At 47.4% G+C, this 15538-nt stretch overlaps 1 pseudogene; it reads right to left on the reverse strand.

Moving 5' to 3' along the window:
• Positions 1-9574: 9574 nt before the first annotated feature.
• On the reverse strand, positions 9575-11198 carry LOC112903742 (annotated as a pseudogene).
• Positions 11199-15538: the final 4340 nt, after the last annotated feature.

Here is a 15538-nt window from a genome sequence, read left to right on the forward strand (position 1 = left end):
TCAGAGTACCCAGAGCGGTGAGGCTGTTCGAGTATGTGGTTATGACCTTCGGATTGAAAAATGCCGGTGCAACATATCAGCGTGCCATGAACCACATCTTCCATGACCTAATCGGCAATCTGGTAGAAATCTACATCGATGATGTCGTGGTAAAGTCAGCATCAGTCGAAGGGCACCTGGATGATCTACGGCAAGTTCTGGAACGAACCAGAAAATTCGGGCTCAGGATGAATCCGAAAAAATGCACTTTTGGTGTAACAGCTGGGCAGTTCTTGGGTTTCCTGGTTCATGAAAGAGGAATAGAGATTGGCCTAAAAAGCCAGGAGGCCGTGCGTACTATGGTGCCACCCACTAACAAGAAGGAACTCCAGCAACTTATTGGTAAGATTAACTTCGTCAGGAGGTTTATTTCTAACTTATCTGGGCGGATTGAACCCTTTATGGAATTGGTAAAAATCAAAACCAATGAAGAGTTCCGCTAGGGGGCAGAACAACAACGGGCATTCGAAGAAATCAAAGAATATTTGTCGAGACCACCTGTGTTGGTGCCACCACAGCAAGACAGGCCATTTTACATATATTTATCGGTCGGTGACACCTCAATTGCTTCGGTGGTAGTACAATTATACGATGGCAAGGAGAGGGTGGTGTTTTATCTCAGCAGAAGGATGTTGGACGCCGAAACAAGGTACTCTGACATGGAAAAACTTTGCCTTTGTTTATTTTTTACATGCACCAAGCTTCGTCACATCCTGCTATCGGCTGAGGTAATCATCATCTGCAAATTGGATGTTATAAAACATATGCTATCGGCTCCTGTGTTGAAAGGCCGATTGGGAAAATGGATGTTTGCATTATCAGAATTCGACATCCGATATCAACCCGCGAAGGCAGTTAAAGGGCAAGCATTGGCAGACCTCATTGCTGAGAGGGTTAATACCAACATAGCAGCGCTTTCCATACGAGCCTGAGCTATGTATTTCGACGGATCCGCCTGTGGAGATGGATGTGGAATCGGCATCTTGCTGGTATCACCTCGGGGGGCAACATACTCTTTCTCAATTAGGTTACCTGCCACTTGTACTAATAACCTTGCAGAGTATGAGGCGGTGCGTAAAGGCATGGAATTGCTTCTGGAGGCCGGAGCTGAAGCCGTAGAGGTCTTCAGAGACTCTAAATTGGTGATTTCCCAACTCACAGAAGACTACAGGTGTGAAAGTGAGCTATTGTTTCCGTTGTGGATGCAATGCCATGAACTGATAGCCCAGTTCAGGTATATAAATTTTTATTGGATACCTAGAGCTCGGAATGCAGAGGCCAATGATCTCGCGCAGCTGGCTTCAGGATACAAAGCCGATGGGTCAAGACATCAGGTGTATTTCCTGGATCAGGGAGATTGGAGAGCCGATATCTTCAACTACTTGAAGGATTCGGCTCGGGGGGCACCCAGGAAGATACGATATAAAGCCATGAGGTACGTCCTGATAGGAGATGATATGTTTTACAGGACCTTGGAGGGGCTGTTGCTCAAATGTCTAGGGCCGACCGAGTCCAATCGGCTCCTGCATGAAGTTCACGAAGGAACGTGCGAGACTCATCAGTCAGCTCACAAGATGAAGTGGCTAATCAGGCGGTCAGGATACTACTGGCCCACTATGCTTGAAGATTGTTTTAAGTATTATAAAGGATGTCAAGCATGCCAGAAGTTCGGAAAAATCCAGACGGTGCCAGCGTCCGTAATGAATCCCATTGTTAAACCGTTGCCGTTCAGAGGCTGGGGCATGGATATGATCGGCAAAATCAATCCTCCGTCTAGCAAGGGTCACCAGTTCATTTTAGCTATCACAGATTATTTCACCAAATGGGTAGAAGCCGTCCCAATGAAGTCAGTAGCATCCAAAGATGTGATTCAGTTCGTCAAGGAACATGTTATTCACAGATTTGGGATCCCACAAACTATAACAACGGACGGTGGCTCGGTTTTTATTTCAGAAGAATTCAAGAAGTTTGCTGCTGATATGGGTATCAAGCTGATTAGGTCATCTCCTTATTACGCCCAGGCGAATGGGCAAGCTGAAGCATCCAATCAGAGCCTTATCAAATTGATTAAGAGGAAGATCGATGAATATCCCAGACGCTGGCACGAAGTCTTGTCAGAAGCATTATGGGCATACCGTATATCTTGTCATGGGGCGACAAAAACTTCCCCTTATCATTTGGTCTACGGGCAGGAAGCCGTGTTACCGTGGGAGGTTACAGCCGGGTCCAGGCGCATAGAATTCCAGAATGACCTATCCGCTGAAGAATATGCTACTCTGATGAGTGATAATGTGGAGGACCTCACGGAACTCAGGTTATGGTCACTAGAGAAGATTAAGGAGAATAAGGCTAAAGTAGCCCGTGCATATAATAAAAAGGTCAAGCCAAAGGAATTTCAGGTAGGAGACTTAGTTTGGGAAGCAGTATTACCGTTGGGAACCAAAGACGCAGCGTATGGCAAGTGGTCCCCAAACTGGCACGGACCGTACAGGGTCGACCAGGTCCTACCCGGGAACGCATACATGCTCGAAGAATTGGACGGCGTCAAATTTCCAGTAGCAGTCAACGGCCAACACCTAAAGAAATACTTCCCAAGTATGTGGGCTAACGAACAGTGAAGCCGATGGCACCCATCAGGCAAGAAGCCGATGCAACCAGCAGGCTAAGAAGGGGGGCGAAGGCTGAATCAACGACGTTGGCGTTGGCAAGACAGGAAACGGGAAAAGGCCGATAAGCGTTGATCGGCCCGTACGCTAATAAAAAGGATTAGAACAGCCGATGCGGTGCCATCGACTTTTAGAAGTTTTGCTTATGGCAATCAAGCATCACAAATTATCAGACAGCCGATGTGTCACCATCGACTCTAGGTTCACTTCATGAAAACACAGTGGGTTCACTACATAAAGGCACAAGTTTATCTTAAACAGGACTACTGAAGGAAAGCGTCTATAGCAGCGATAGCATCAAGGCGGATACGGTCGACCTCAGCAAGTACCGCTTCATCCTCTTCGTCCACCCCCGGCACCACTTGTTTGCTCAAGTTGCTCAGCTCGGCCAAGTCCATCTTCAGCTCGGAAGTCAAAGCTTCTGCCTCCTGCTTAGAACCCGCAATGAGATCCTTCTCCTCCTGGATGCGCTGCTTGGCGGCCCGGACTTTGGCTTCAAGATCTTCCAGTTCTTTCTCCAAGAGGCGAAGCCGATGGGCAGAAGCAGATGTGTCGACCTTTGTGTCGAGTGCGGCCTTCTTCTTGTTGATCGACTGACACATCTCAGCGATGATGGTCCTTAGGAGTGATTGGGAACGCCGAGTCTCGATCCTGCGGCGAGCTTCTGCCACTTTTGCTTGGAAGGAAGAAAGGTATCCGGCCGACAAGAGCTTGGCCTAGAGGCTCACAGGGAGCTGGGAACTGACCTCGTCAAGGATCTGTTTAACTGCACTGGAATCTTGAATCAGGGCGGAGATCGGACCCGACAGAAGATCCTTCACGCGGAGGAGCCGATCGGCAGTGCTGGTCAGGCCCGAGGGAGAGTCATCGGCTTCCAATATGGTCGACCCAATCGTGGCAGGATCAAACGCAAGGAGTTCTGAAAGATCCAGTTTCTGAAGGAAAAGAGGGTAAGCAAGGCATCGCGGGAGAAGACCAAAGCAATTGCGAAGGAGAAGAAAAAGCCATACCTGTCCTGAGAAGGAAGTAGCGATGGCCAACGAAGGGACAATCGGCTCCCGGGGGTGCGTCCTTTCCGAAGGATGAACGATGGTGGCAGAGGCTATATGAACCGCACCTCCGGAAGAAGAGGCGACAGCCGATGGGGCAACAGTCGGCTCTGCGAGAGGGACATCCGATGAGATGGCGGTCGGCTTTGCGGGACGTACCTCTCGTGCAGGGGAATCGGCAATGGCTGAGGCAGTAGAGGGTCCTTCCAAACAGGGGCCAGCAGGAGATGAAGTCACGATCGGCGCCTACGGGCTTTGCGAGGCAGTTGGGATGACAGCCGATGCGGAAGTATCCTCCAAGATTGTTGCGCCAGGATCACGGAGAGTGATCAAGGCCCTGATGGGCGCATCCACGTCCTCTGGCACCTCCGAAATGAGCCCTTCTGGCATGGGGGCTCCTCTCCACTGGAGACTTCTACAACGGCAGGCTACAAGAGAAGAGAACACCGTTAAGGAAGACATGAATAAAAGTCCGATTGCAAAGAGGAGGGGCCAAACCTGGTTAGTGACTGGAGATGACGAAATAGGGGAAGATGGCGTAGCTTCCTTCCGGACCTTCTGACAAGAATCTTCCTCGTCTTAGCGCGAGCCCGGGGGGCAACAGCTTCTAAAAGTCGCTTTCGCTTGGGGTCAACTTGACGGTGCTCGGCTGAATCTGCATCATGCTTTTTGAAGGAGGAGGCGCACTCTTGCCGAAGAGAACCACAGGAGCAACCGCCAGGAAGCAAAAGGGCGATCCATCATTGTTCATCGGCTCTGGGCCGTCTTCTTGCTGCAGAAACAGAAAATGGATTCAGGAGGGTCTAGTAAAAGTTAAAAGAAGAGACGTCAATCAAAAGGCGGTACCTCTCCGGCGGAATGTCATACTCAGGATGGATCTGCTGCAGCATCGGGCCCAGAGCTCTTCGGAAAACGTGAGTTTTCCACATCGACCACCATCCCTCAAAGTCGATGGCCGAAGAAGTAAGGAAAGATTGGCAGGGACAGATAAGGGGAGGTCTGTGAACAGGCTATAGCACCTATGGGTGGTCAAGGCGTCAGGAAGGTCCACCCTGTTTGATGTCAACAGGTGGAGAAGGAAGTGGGGAGGCACCTGCGCAAGACCGAACTGCCGGGCTGCTACGACCGGCTGGTAAAACTCATAACCAGGCTTGAGGATCCGGTTAGAGGTACTCATGCCAACTGGGAGAAGACAGGGCCAAACCATGATGGAGTAAAGCGCCTAGTATTGGCATCATAGGCAATATCGGCTAATCGGAAGGTAGCCGGGTTCTCGAAGAGCTCAGAATCGGCATAAGGGAGGAAGTTTGGGTTGTCAAGGCCTTTGTAGAAAATCTTGAACCATGGGAAGCATCTAAAGGATTCAGTTTCCCTCCAGGGAGACTGTACAAGGCCTGCCCGAAACTAGTACACCTAATCTGTCTCCCATTCAGATCAGGGAAGGAATTGCCGACTAAGGAAGGGAAATCAGGGTCAGAACTTTGAAAATAAAGACGAGCCCACAATTGGATGAACCACCATGGGCCACCGGTTCTGATTTTCTTCTGAGAAAGAAGGCTGGAAGTCATCAAATGGAGATATCTGTAAAGTTCCCCGAGAAATAGTTTACCAAGGCCAACAGATTGACCCCTGGCCAGCTCATAAGCCAAGGAGAGGTAGTTCTTGGTTGGGGCGAGGGAAGGGCCACAAAGAGGAAATGTTCGAGCCATAGGTTCAGAAAGGCTGTGTGTTCCTTCTCCGATACCGGGCCCTTGCTTTTCTGGTCTTGGCTCAGGTATGTGCTCCAGTTAGTGCACTCGGTTTTGGAAGACAGTTTATAAGGGACTACTGGGAGGCTGTAAGCAGAAGGGCAGGCTGATGATATGTCCAAGCCGGTATCATCATAACATCTAGCAATGTTGGTGCTAACGGGCTGTGCCCGAAGAGAAAACAATTCAAGGCGTCAGACCAGAAATAGCCGATGGTCTTCAGAAGGTTCTCATCTTTTTCGAGGGGAGAGAGGGACAGAGACAGAGCATCGGCTATCCCGATGGATTCCCATAAGGGCTGGTAAGCGCTCTCTACTCTGTTGTACCAAACTATCCAGTTTTCAGGGATTTGGCCAGCGCGGAGGCTGTCCGACCAAGATTCTAGGTCTATATCCTGACTCACAAGGGGATTCGATTGGCTTCACAAGAAATCAAATCTATGGGTTTTCATAGGAACGAGGCCCAAGGCAGAAAGAGTTGGGGAAGAAGGGTGCGGCAAGAAGATATCGGAAGCCTGAAAAACCCCAAGAAAAACAAGATTACCGAGGGAGGAATTAATTAACCGCGCAGTAAAACTTGTAGATACTATGTTAAATTAATGGGGTCAGAGTTCACCTTCAGACCGAAGACGGCGGCGGCGGTGCGCGAAGACTCTGCCATCGGGAATCCTGAATCGAGATCCTGGAGGCGGATCTAGGTTTGGCGGCGCAAGATCGGATATGTGTCTCAAGGACCGGGGAGGATCTGCGCTAGGGTTTGTGAGCAAAGGAGATCGGAGTTGATCTGGATCCCAGAATCTTCGGAGATTTGTGTTAGGAGAAAGGCCACGGAAGGGTAAAGTAAATTGAAAGGTTATTTCAGATCCGGATCGGTATATTCCAGGCCGATGCGTTGCCTCGGCTCTTAAACAGATTATTGCGCATAAGAAGAATTTGCTGATACAAAGGTAGATTTTATTCACAGCGGGGTAGTAAATACAAAAGAGGAGCTAACTACTCTAAAGGTGGCTAATGGGGATACTACGATCTACCACCAGTACACGCCAGAGGTCTTGCGGCGTTTGGGCGGCGGAGCAATGCTAGGGCCACTGTCACCGCTATCGCTGCGTCGTCGTCGTCTCCGCTACCGTCGCTGGTGAAGCTGTCATCATTTCGGCTCCTGCGCTGCCGTTGGAAGTATCGTCCGATGACCTGCCAAGAAGAAGGTACCTGCCATCGGATCTTCTTCTTCGAGGAGGAATCGGCTCTTTTCCTCCGAGGAAGAAGGTCTCCCCCCCAAGATGCGTCGTCTTCATCTTCCTCCAGCTCGACCCCGAGGAGGAGTGCAAGATCCTCGCCATCAGTCAGAGAATCATCATCCTCTGACTGGTAATGGAAGTTCCACTCTTCTGCATCCCAATGCAGGGGGCACGGACCCGTAGGCAGCGATCGGATCGTATTCCGGAGTTGGCTCTCGAGAGGACTCGGATTCATAAGAAATGGTGGAGGGGCAGAGGAAGAAGAAGCCATGGTGGAAGAAGAGGAGGAGTGTAATTGGTATGGCCGTAAAAAAAGATGACTGGGGAAGTTGCCGTGGGTAAGTTTATAAAGGTAAATCAAGGGGAAGGTGAATCGGCATCGTGTCAGTTCTGAGGAGATTGGTAAAGGCAGTCATATCAGTTGGAAGTCGAAAGGCATATACGGATTGGAAGCCGAAGGGTCAAGGTGGTTTTAAAATAAATGATTCGGAATTACCATCGCCGAAACCAGGGGGGCATGTGTTATCGCCATATTCTGGACGGGCCAGAAGTGGGCCAAGGAGCAAGATGGGCCTAGGAGAAGGTTTCGGCACGATTACAGATCGGTTCCCGTACAAGTGTTTGGGGCTAGTAAGGCCGTGTAAACTCAGGTTTAGGCGGTTAGGATTCGTGTTGTGTTTGGTTAGGGTTAGTTGAAGAGGGCAAGTCTACGGACTATAAATATGTACCACGAATAACAGAAAGAGAGATTCATTCATTCAACAACTCACGGCGCATCGCTCCCTGTTCCAGGTTTTCCATTGGGTAAGTGCCATGTGGCCCCTGATCACGCTTCGCGTGATCGGGGGCGCATTGCTCTTGCTTGTTTACTTCATGTGTTGCTCGTTCTGAAGCCTTGAGATGGAGAGTAGCATTAGTTTATCATAGCACCGCATAGAGTAATGTTATTTTATTTGTATCATGATCATGTTCCGTCATTTTCTTGCGCGCTCCGCGATCACTGTGCCGACTATGGATGCAATGGTCGCACCTTGCTTTGTTTATGTTGATAGATCCGATCTGTTATGGCTAGTTTCTATTATTAGGGATTTAGCTCAATATGTGCATGATTAGGCCTTGCAAACGGGTTGAAAGTTTCGGCAGTTGTTAGTATCGGATCTTAGCCTGGGTAGAGGATTCCTTAGGAATCGGCTCTTTAGCTGTTTTTAGGTCTCTGTTTAGTTGTTGTTCTGATGCTTTACGTATTCGTTAGGCTCAATCACGTGTAGGACGTTTCGATCGTGTAGTGAGGGCTTGGTTATCGTGGAATTGGATTAGATCAATATCTATAAAGCAAGTTCATCTCATTATTGTTTACATACGTTATTTACCCGAAGGTCCGATCCGGTATTGATGCAATCGGCTCTTTACAGCCGATACCGGGGAGGAGTGATGAGCCGATCACGGCTCGGACTAACCTTTACAAGTATCTGTGCTTACAGGAATTTCATGAATCACACCTTCCTGATCAGGTACAGGATCAGGTGGCACGCCTAGCGACTCCAAGCCAGGGTGTGCGCCAGATCGCTGGGCCGTTGACCGAGGGACCGGGGCCGCCAGCCGTCCCGGAAGCCTCCCGGCTCCTCGTGTTGCCTGTCGTTGCTCGCCGGTAGGTTTCGATCGACAACACCAAATTTAAAAATTTTCTAATAAAATTTGGGTATTAATAAATTTTATAGCTATAAAATGACTAGGATAACTAGAATGTAAAATGTAAAGTATATGAGCATATGAAATTATCCTTCAAAATTCCATATGTTATTGAAATGTATGATTGCACTCACATATGTGTTGATTTGTAATAGTTAAAGATCAAATTTGAAGCACACGTAGTTCAAATATGAAGTAATTCCAATAAATAGGCATAGGTAAATTTAAGTAAACTATTAAATGAATAGGCATGAATACCAAATATAAATTATGGCATCAAAATTATAAGTAAATTATTTTCATGAATAAACATACTAAATCAAGGTTATATTAAATTTTCATGTTAAAGATAAAATTATCTATGTATTGATCACCATCAATTTTACTAGAGAGGAGACAGTTCACAATATACATGTCTTGTGAAATGACACTAAATGAAACAAACCATTTCCTTAATTTGATTTTCATGGTGAACTTTAGATAAAATTTAGGAATTACTAAATTTTGTACATGTTTAACTGAAAAGTATTTCCTTGGAATGCGCTATTTCCTTCGCTACCTAATGGAATGCGCTATTTCCTTTGCTACCCATTGAAACCCATAAATAAATACTCAATTTTCTTGGCGGCCCATGGAAATCGGCAAGAAAATGTTCAATTCCCATGGCAGATCTCATCACCTGTCATGGAATATATGTTTTCTTGGCAGTTAGAGCTTGCACAGCCAAGAAAATGATATTTTTCTTAGCGGTTTGATTTCAGCTGCTAAGAAAAATCTTGGCCGTTAAGGTAATTCCAGTTTGGTTTAAACAATTTGGTGTAGGGATGGAGGGAAAATGGATGGGTGGAAACATACTTGTGTGAAACATTGTGGAAATCCGGCTAGAAACTGGTTAACTGCTTACACAAAAATAATAAAATAAAAGGCCATGCCAAGGAAGCTGCTAGACATACTAATAAGAAAAAAATAGAGGTCAATAACAGACTAAGGACTAATAATAAAATAACAAAAGCAGCGCGGGTCCGCCCCGGACTTGTCCCCCTTCTTCCTTCTCGTCTTGCTGACTTCCACATACATCTATGTGTGTGCATCCGTAAGTCCGTACATGGGTTGGTCACGTGGCGTAGCCTTTAATTATGACCCAGACTACACGTGGCATCTAGACTCCAGGAGCTCCTCCGCCGCCGGCTCATCATCCTCCTGCTTCGCCACCGCCTCTGTCGGCGGGGACTCCACGGGGTGCACCTCGTAGGTCTTCAGCTCCACGGCCAACTCCCCGAGCTCGGCGATGGTCACGACGTGCTCGGGCACCATGAAGCTATTGTCCACCGCCTCCTCCTTGTCAGCCTCGTCCACATCCTTGGCGGGTAACCTGGGCGTCGCGTTGCAATAAGACAGCGTACAGGCCCATCTGGATGACACCGAAGGTGAAGCCGATGACATTAGGGAGCTGCAACAAAAGTACCATTTGTAGTAGTTAGCATGAAAGCTGCTTAAGCTGTGGAGGAAATTAAAGGTTGCTTACGGCGACGTATTTGTCCTTGATGAGCAGGCCGTAAAGGAACCAGACGACGGCGCTGACAGTGAGGGAGAGGGAGAGGAAAATGGCATGAACTCCACGCTGCTCGTGCGCAGCACCATACTCTGCAACCACGCAATCAGTGGCACAAAAATGTCAGCAGTGTAAGCAGAGACGCAAGCAAGCAACATAGTCTGGGTTTTGTCTACTGACGTTGATGCTGAGCGGGGCGACGAAGACGCTGACGGCGAAGGCGACGCAGACCCAGCCGACGAGGACGACGCGGCTATGGCCGGCGGAGAGCAGCATCGTCAGGAGGAGGATGAGCCCGAACACGCCGACGTTCAGAAGAAGGATCATGGCCGTGAACAGCTGCGTCGCATATAGGATGCACGAGCATGTCAGCTAATGCGGATGTCGGAGGTATTAATCGAGTAACCAGCAGGAGCAGGTGGTGCCCATGGACGGACCTTGGCCTTCTTAGGCGCGTAGGCGAGGTAGATGGCGATGTAGAGGGTCTCGAGGACGCAACCGGCGGAGTTGACGGTGAAGAGCAGGATCTCGTCGGACTTGAGCAGCGCGTAGTAGATCCGCAGCATCGCGCTGAACAGCGCCACCACATACGGCAGCGACTGGAAACCTTGAGTCGACTTGCTCTTGTAGATCCGGTAGAAAGTCGGCCTGCCATGACATGCATGTCATGTGAGCACAGAACTGGAAAAATTGAGAGAGAGAGAGAGAGGGAGGGAGGGAGAGAGAGAGAGAGAGAGAGAGAGAGAGAGAGAGAGAGAGAGAGAGAGAGAGAGCGCGGCCGGGGGTGGGGGTGTGGGAGGCTTACAGTGGAGCCAGGTAAGTCATGCATGAGATGATGTTGCCTGCAAAAACCAACGTAAAGGAAAAAAACGGAATCATTAGAAATGACCAGAAATCTCAATATTAGTGACATACGAAGGTGTTTGATTTGTTTTTGTAAGGACAAAATAGTAGCTTGATTGTAGAAGAGAAACACTTTGGCTATGTCCCATTGTAAACACATAAACTTGCACTACTAATAATAACTATTTGGGAGGGCAGGTTGAAACACAGCAAAGGTGTGAATGACTTGCTTCGAAGCAGATTTAAGATGAAAAGAATAAAAGAAACAACAAACATTTACGAAATTAACAAGACCTATCGGAGTTTATTGAGAGACAACATACCAAGGAGGCCAAAGGCAAAGGCCCATGGATGGTGAGGAGACAGGCCGGCCATTGGGAAATCGATGTGGCTGGTTTGTTTGTGTTTTAGGAGGCTTGCTTGATCAGAGAATTATGCACGAAGATTGCAGACTGACAGTACACTACTTGACCCCTCTTCTCAATGGTTAGAGAGGAGACGACAACTACCTGAGTTGCTTGCCTGAAAGAATGATCGCAGCAGAGACCACGGCGGGGGTTTATATAGTACTAGGAAGGAAGCACCAGCTAAAACGGCACTCACGCCACCTCATGCTGCGTATCACCCTGGACGCCAACAGAACACTCGGCCATTTCTTCTGACGAATAACCGCCACACGAGACTGAAAAAGACAGGAAAGAAGAAAGCATCAGCATGACAGAATGTGCCGAGATACACATCCTCATTGCAGCCTAGGGCTTCGTGAAACTGTTGATGCGCACTGCAAGTTGCTGACATAGGATGTCGACATGTAAACTAGGAGCGTTACTTCTACATGGACTGAATGGTCATATAGATTAATGGTAGATTTCCTTTATCTACATCCTCCTATTTGTATGTAAAATTTGAATAACTTAGTGGTAATAATTTTTCTGTGCAGATGGCACGTAAGAACTCCGATAGTTATTAAAGCAGATGACCAAAGAAGTATGCCGGACACAAGCGTGATGACTTGTTTCTCAAAGTTGTTTCATGCATGCGACCAAAAGGGTCGTGCGGGTTTGACTAAATTAAAGGCATAGGCTTTTGGTGGGGTGGTGGGAGAAAGAACGGCTGGAGCTGCCCAGCTCGCCGGCATAATTTAGTTTGCCTTTCACGAAAAAATCCCCGGCGCTATATTACCTGGCGTATTCCATATCCACTTGACCTCTCTTTTGTAACCGTGTTCATCTTGGATCTCTGGAAATCCTACTTGTTGGACCTAGGCAAGAAATGATGCCCACTTTGAACAGGACGCAGTCGGCCGCAAGCAACCGATGTGAATTTCAGCCATGAACAACAATGAAATGAGAGCCGTTGTCCGGAACTGCTGTAACTTTTTTCCTCTCAAAATTTTTTAACTATTCTCTTGTTTTTCTTGTGTGGCTCTCATGACTACACACCAGCCATTGTGCCATCCACCAGATTTTTTTTTTCTAAATAGCGTCGCTACTAATTGGCATATGCACTAGTACTTGCCTAGCCAACCAAATCTTGTGTAGCATCGCTACTAATTAACATGACGAACCTATTACACGCAGGACTACTATATGACCAACTTATATAGACATTGTCCACGCATTGGTTGTGTATATATGACAAAATAAATAAGATTCAGAGAATTAGTTGACAAGGACCTATATGTGCAGTTGACAGGTCCTCGTCGCTGTCTGTATCTCTACAACTAAAAAAAGCTTAAGTGGGACAAAATCACCCGTCGGGGTCTCCCCGGGTGCAATCCCCGCACAGCTCGATTTTTATCCAGCCGCAACGGACCCTCGCCTATCCGATCTATCCTTGGTTTAATCCATAGATATTGATCCTGTTTCGTTCCATCCGTCGTGCGTCTTTCAAATTCGTACTCCGCATAAACCTGGCGCTCCGCCTCGATTCCTGACTCCTCGTAAACCTCTTGTGCCGCCCTAGTACCGTTGCCTCTCCCCGCCGTCACGGATCACTGTGGCAGAACCAATCTGAATTACACCAGCTCAAGTGCATTGGTCCTTTCTCAGAAGGCAGCCAAGACTCAATTGCACTTCAAACAGTGTAATCCCTTGGTCTGTCGGGTAAAGTCCCGATAAAACCACCTAACTCCGGATCGAAATAAGCATACCCCACACGAAGGCGAGATACAATTACCATCATATTTTTACATCACAGGTTAATTAAACATTATTACACATAAGCTGTAGTCATATCTAGCTAAAGGAAATTTATACAAACACTGTTGAAAAACTTTCAATTTTCCATGATCAGTGCTTAAAGACAGCAGCGGAAGAAGACATAACGCGACTACACGTCGCGACGACAGGCACCACACTCAGCCCAAGGTATGGCGTCATTCCGAAGGCTCATTGCCAGCCGGGGACGGATCCCATTCTACGGACCAGCCAGGTGGTACAGAACAGGGCCAAGAAGGATTAGCATCTGGAGTCTCGAGGGGTATACCTGAAACAAAATCTAGCAAGACTGAGTATACTAATACTCAGCAAGGCTTACCCGGGATTAGGGTATACTTAGCCCATAACTAGACCATGAATGTTTAATGGGGTTGTAGGTTTTGTCTCAGCTGAAAAGCAATAAAGAGTAGGTCCTTAATTTCTTATTTTAGCTTTTAGGTTCTAGTTTCTTTAACCATTCTAGGTAAGCACCTGTAACTACTCAAGCAAGGTAGAGCCTTTTTAAAGCATACCTCAGTATTACTCATCATAAAAATTGCTCTTGTTACTCTATGTGGCAGAAGTGTTAATCAATCTCAATCTCTGTGAGAAACGGATGATTCTGAATCGAATTTCAACCCTTGCAAGGTAAACCTAACTCACACGCTTGGAACACCGATAGGTCGTTCCGAAATAACCTTTTGCCTTTCATTCCGGGTCGTGGAACAATGCCACCACAAGCGACTGCAGGACCATACGCATAACCAAAGTGCAGGACATACGTCTATAGCGCGACTGTATGATCGTATTCCCCGTCTGCTCTGCAGAACGTACTCCCACATGTCGGTGCGTGTAAACATAAAATAAAAGTCGAGTGGTGGGCGACGAGTTCACTTCCCGGGCCGATTGGTTACTAGGCTTACCGCTTACCATATTTCACGGCATGTGGCTAGTACTTTCAAACGCTTAACCGCCACTACCACACACTACGACCTTAATCAAATTCATCAACACAGACGGGGTATCTTTCCTTTCCATGATACCACACATAACCCCGTCCGTTATCCTTACAGTGATTGCAGAATTGTAGACAACCAATGCCTATATCGCGCGAGTGACAGGAAATCACTCGACTTCTACCGGTCCTATTAGCACTAGTCGGATTCAGGTTCTATTCAATACATAGGTACCTAACAATGGGCAACTAGGGTTTCATTATAACTCTTATGAACTTAAATGCATAAGTAGACATAGGTAGATATATATATGAATTGCAGAGTTATAATATAGCGGGTTTATGTCCGGAGCTTGCCTTCACTGGAGAGGCTGGGGTCAGAGACGTTAATAAATGTGGCAGAACCAACCTGAATTATACCGGCTCAAGTACGCGAGTCCACTTCCGAGGGCTCCAACGTGCTTCAAACGGTATAATCCCTTGGCCTGTCGGGTAACGTCCCGATAAACCACCGATACACAGGATCAAATAAGGTTACCTCACACGAAGGTGAGTCCAGAGATACATTCACCATCACATTTTACATTACAGGGAATTACATTACAAGGATTTCCAAAAAAGGTACGAAATTTCAGATTCAAAGAAAAGATTACATACTATTAAAAACTATGGTTTTTAGCAGCGGAAAACATACGCGATGATTACAATTCGTCGTTAAGACGCATGTCATGCTAAGCCCGAGCACGACATCGCTCGATATCACCAGTGCTGGCCGGGGACGGATCCCATTCCACGGACCAACCTTCTGAAAGAACACAGGGCCAGGGCAAGGGAAGAGTAGGGTCTTCCAGACATTACCTGCAAGACATATAACTAGCAAGGCTGAGTATACTAATACTCAGCAAGGCTTACCCGGAATTGGATATACTTAGCCCATAACTAGACTCATGAAGGCTTATAACAGCTCTGGGTTTAGTATCAGCTGAAAAGCAACTAAGAGTAGATCCTTAATTTCAACTTTTACCTTTCAGGTTCTAGTTGATTATCCTTTCTAGGTGAGCACCTATAACTACCCAAGCATGGTAGGATTTTATCTCAACCATTAGTATTACTCATCATATAGTTGCTCTTGTTACTCTGTGTGATAAAGGGATCAAGCAGTCTCAATCTTCGTGAGAAGCGGACGATTCGAATCGAATTTAACCTTGCAAGGTAAACCTAACTCACACGCTTGGAACATCCATCATTTGCTCCGAAGCAACCGTTTGGCTTTCATTCCGACTCGTGGACAGGTCCACCACAAGCGACTGTAGGAACATACGCACATCACTCGTGCAGGACATACGTCTGTAGCGCGACTACAAAACCCGTATTCCTGGTTGCCCTTGCAACACGTATTTCCTCAGTCGAACATAAGTAACCAGAAGAAGCAATCGAGTGGTGGGAGGTATGTCCACTCCTCGGGCTGATTGGTTACTAGGCTTACCGCTTACCATATTTCGCGGCATGTGGTTAGTACTTTCAAATGCTTAACCACCGCTAACACACCCCGCGGCCTTATC

Source organism: Panicum hallii, chromosome 8 (assembly GCF_002211085.1).
Source record: "Panicum hallii strain FIL2 chromosome 8, PHallii_v3.1, whole genome shotgun sequence".
Taxonomy (NCBI): Eukaryota; Viridiplantae; Streptophyta; class Magnoliopsida; order Poales; family Poaceae; genus Panicum; species Panicum hallii.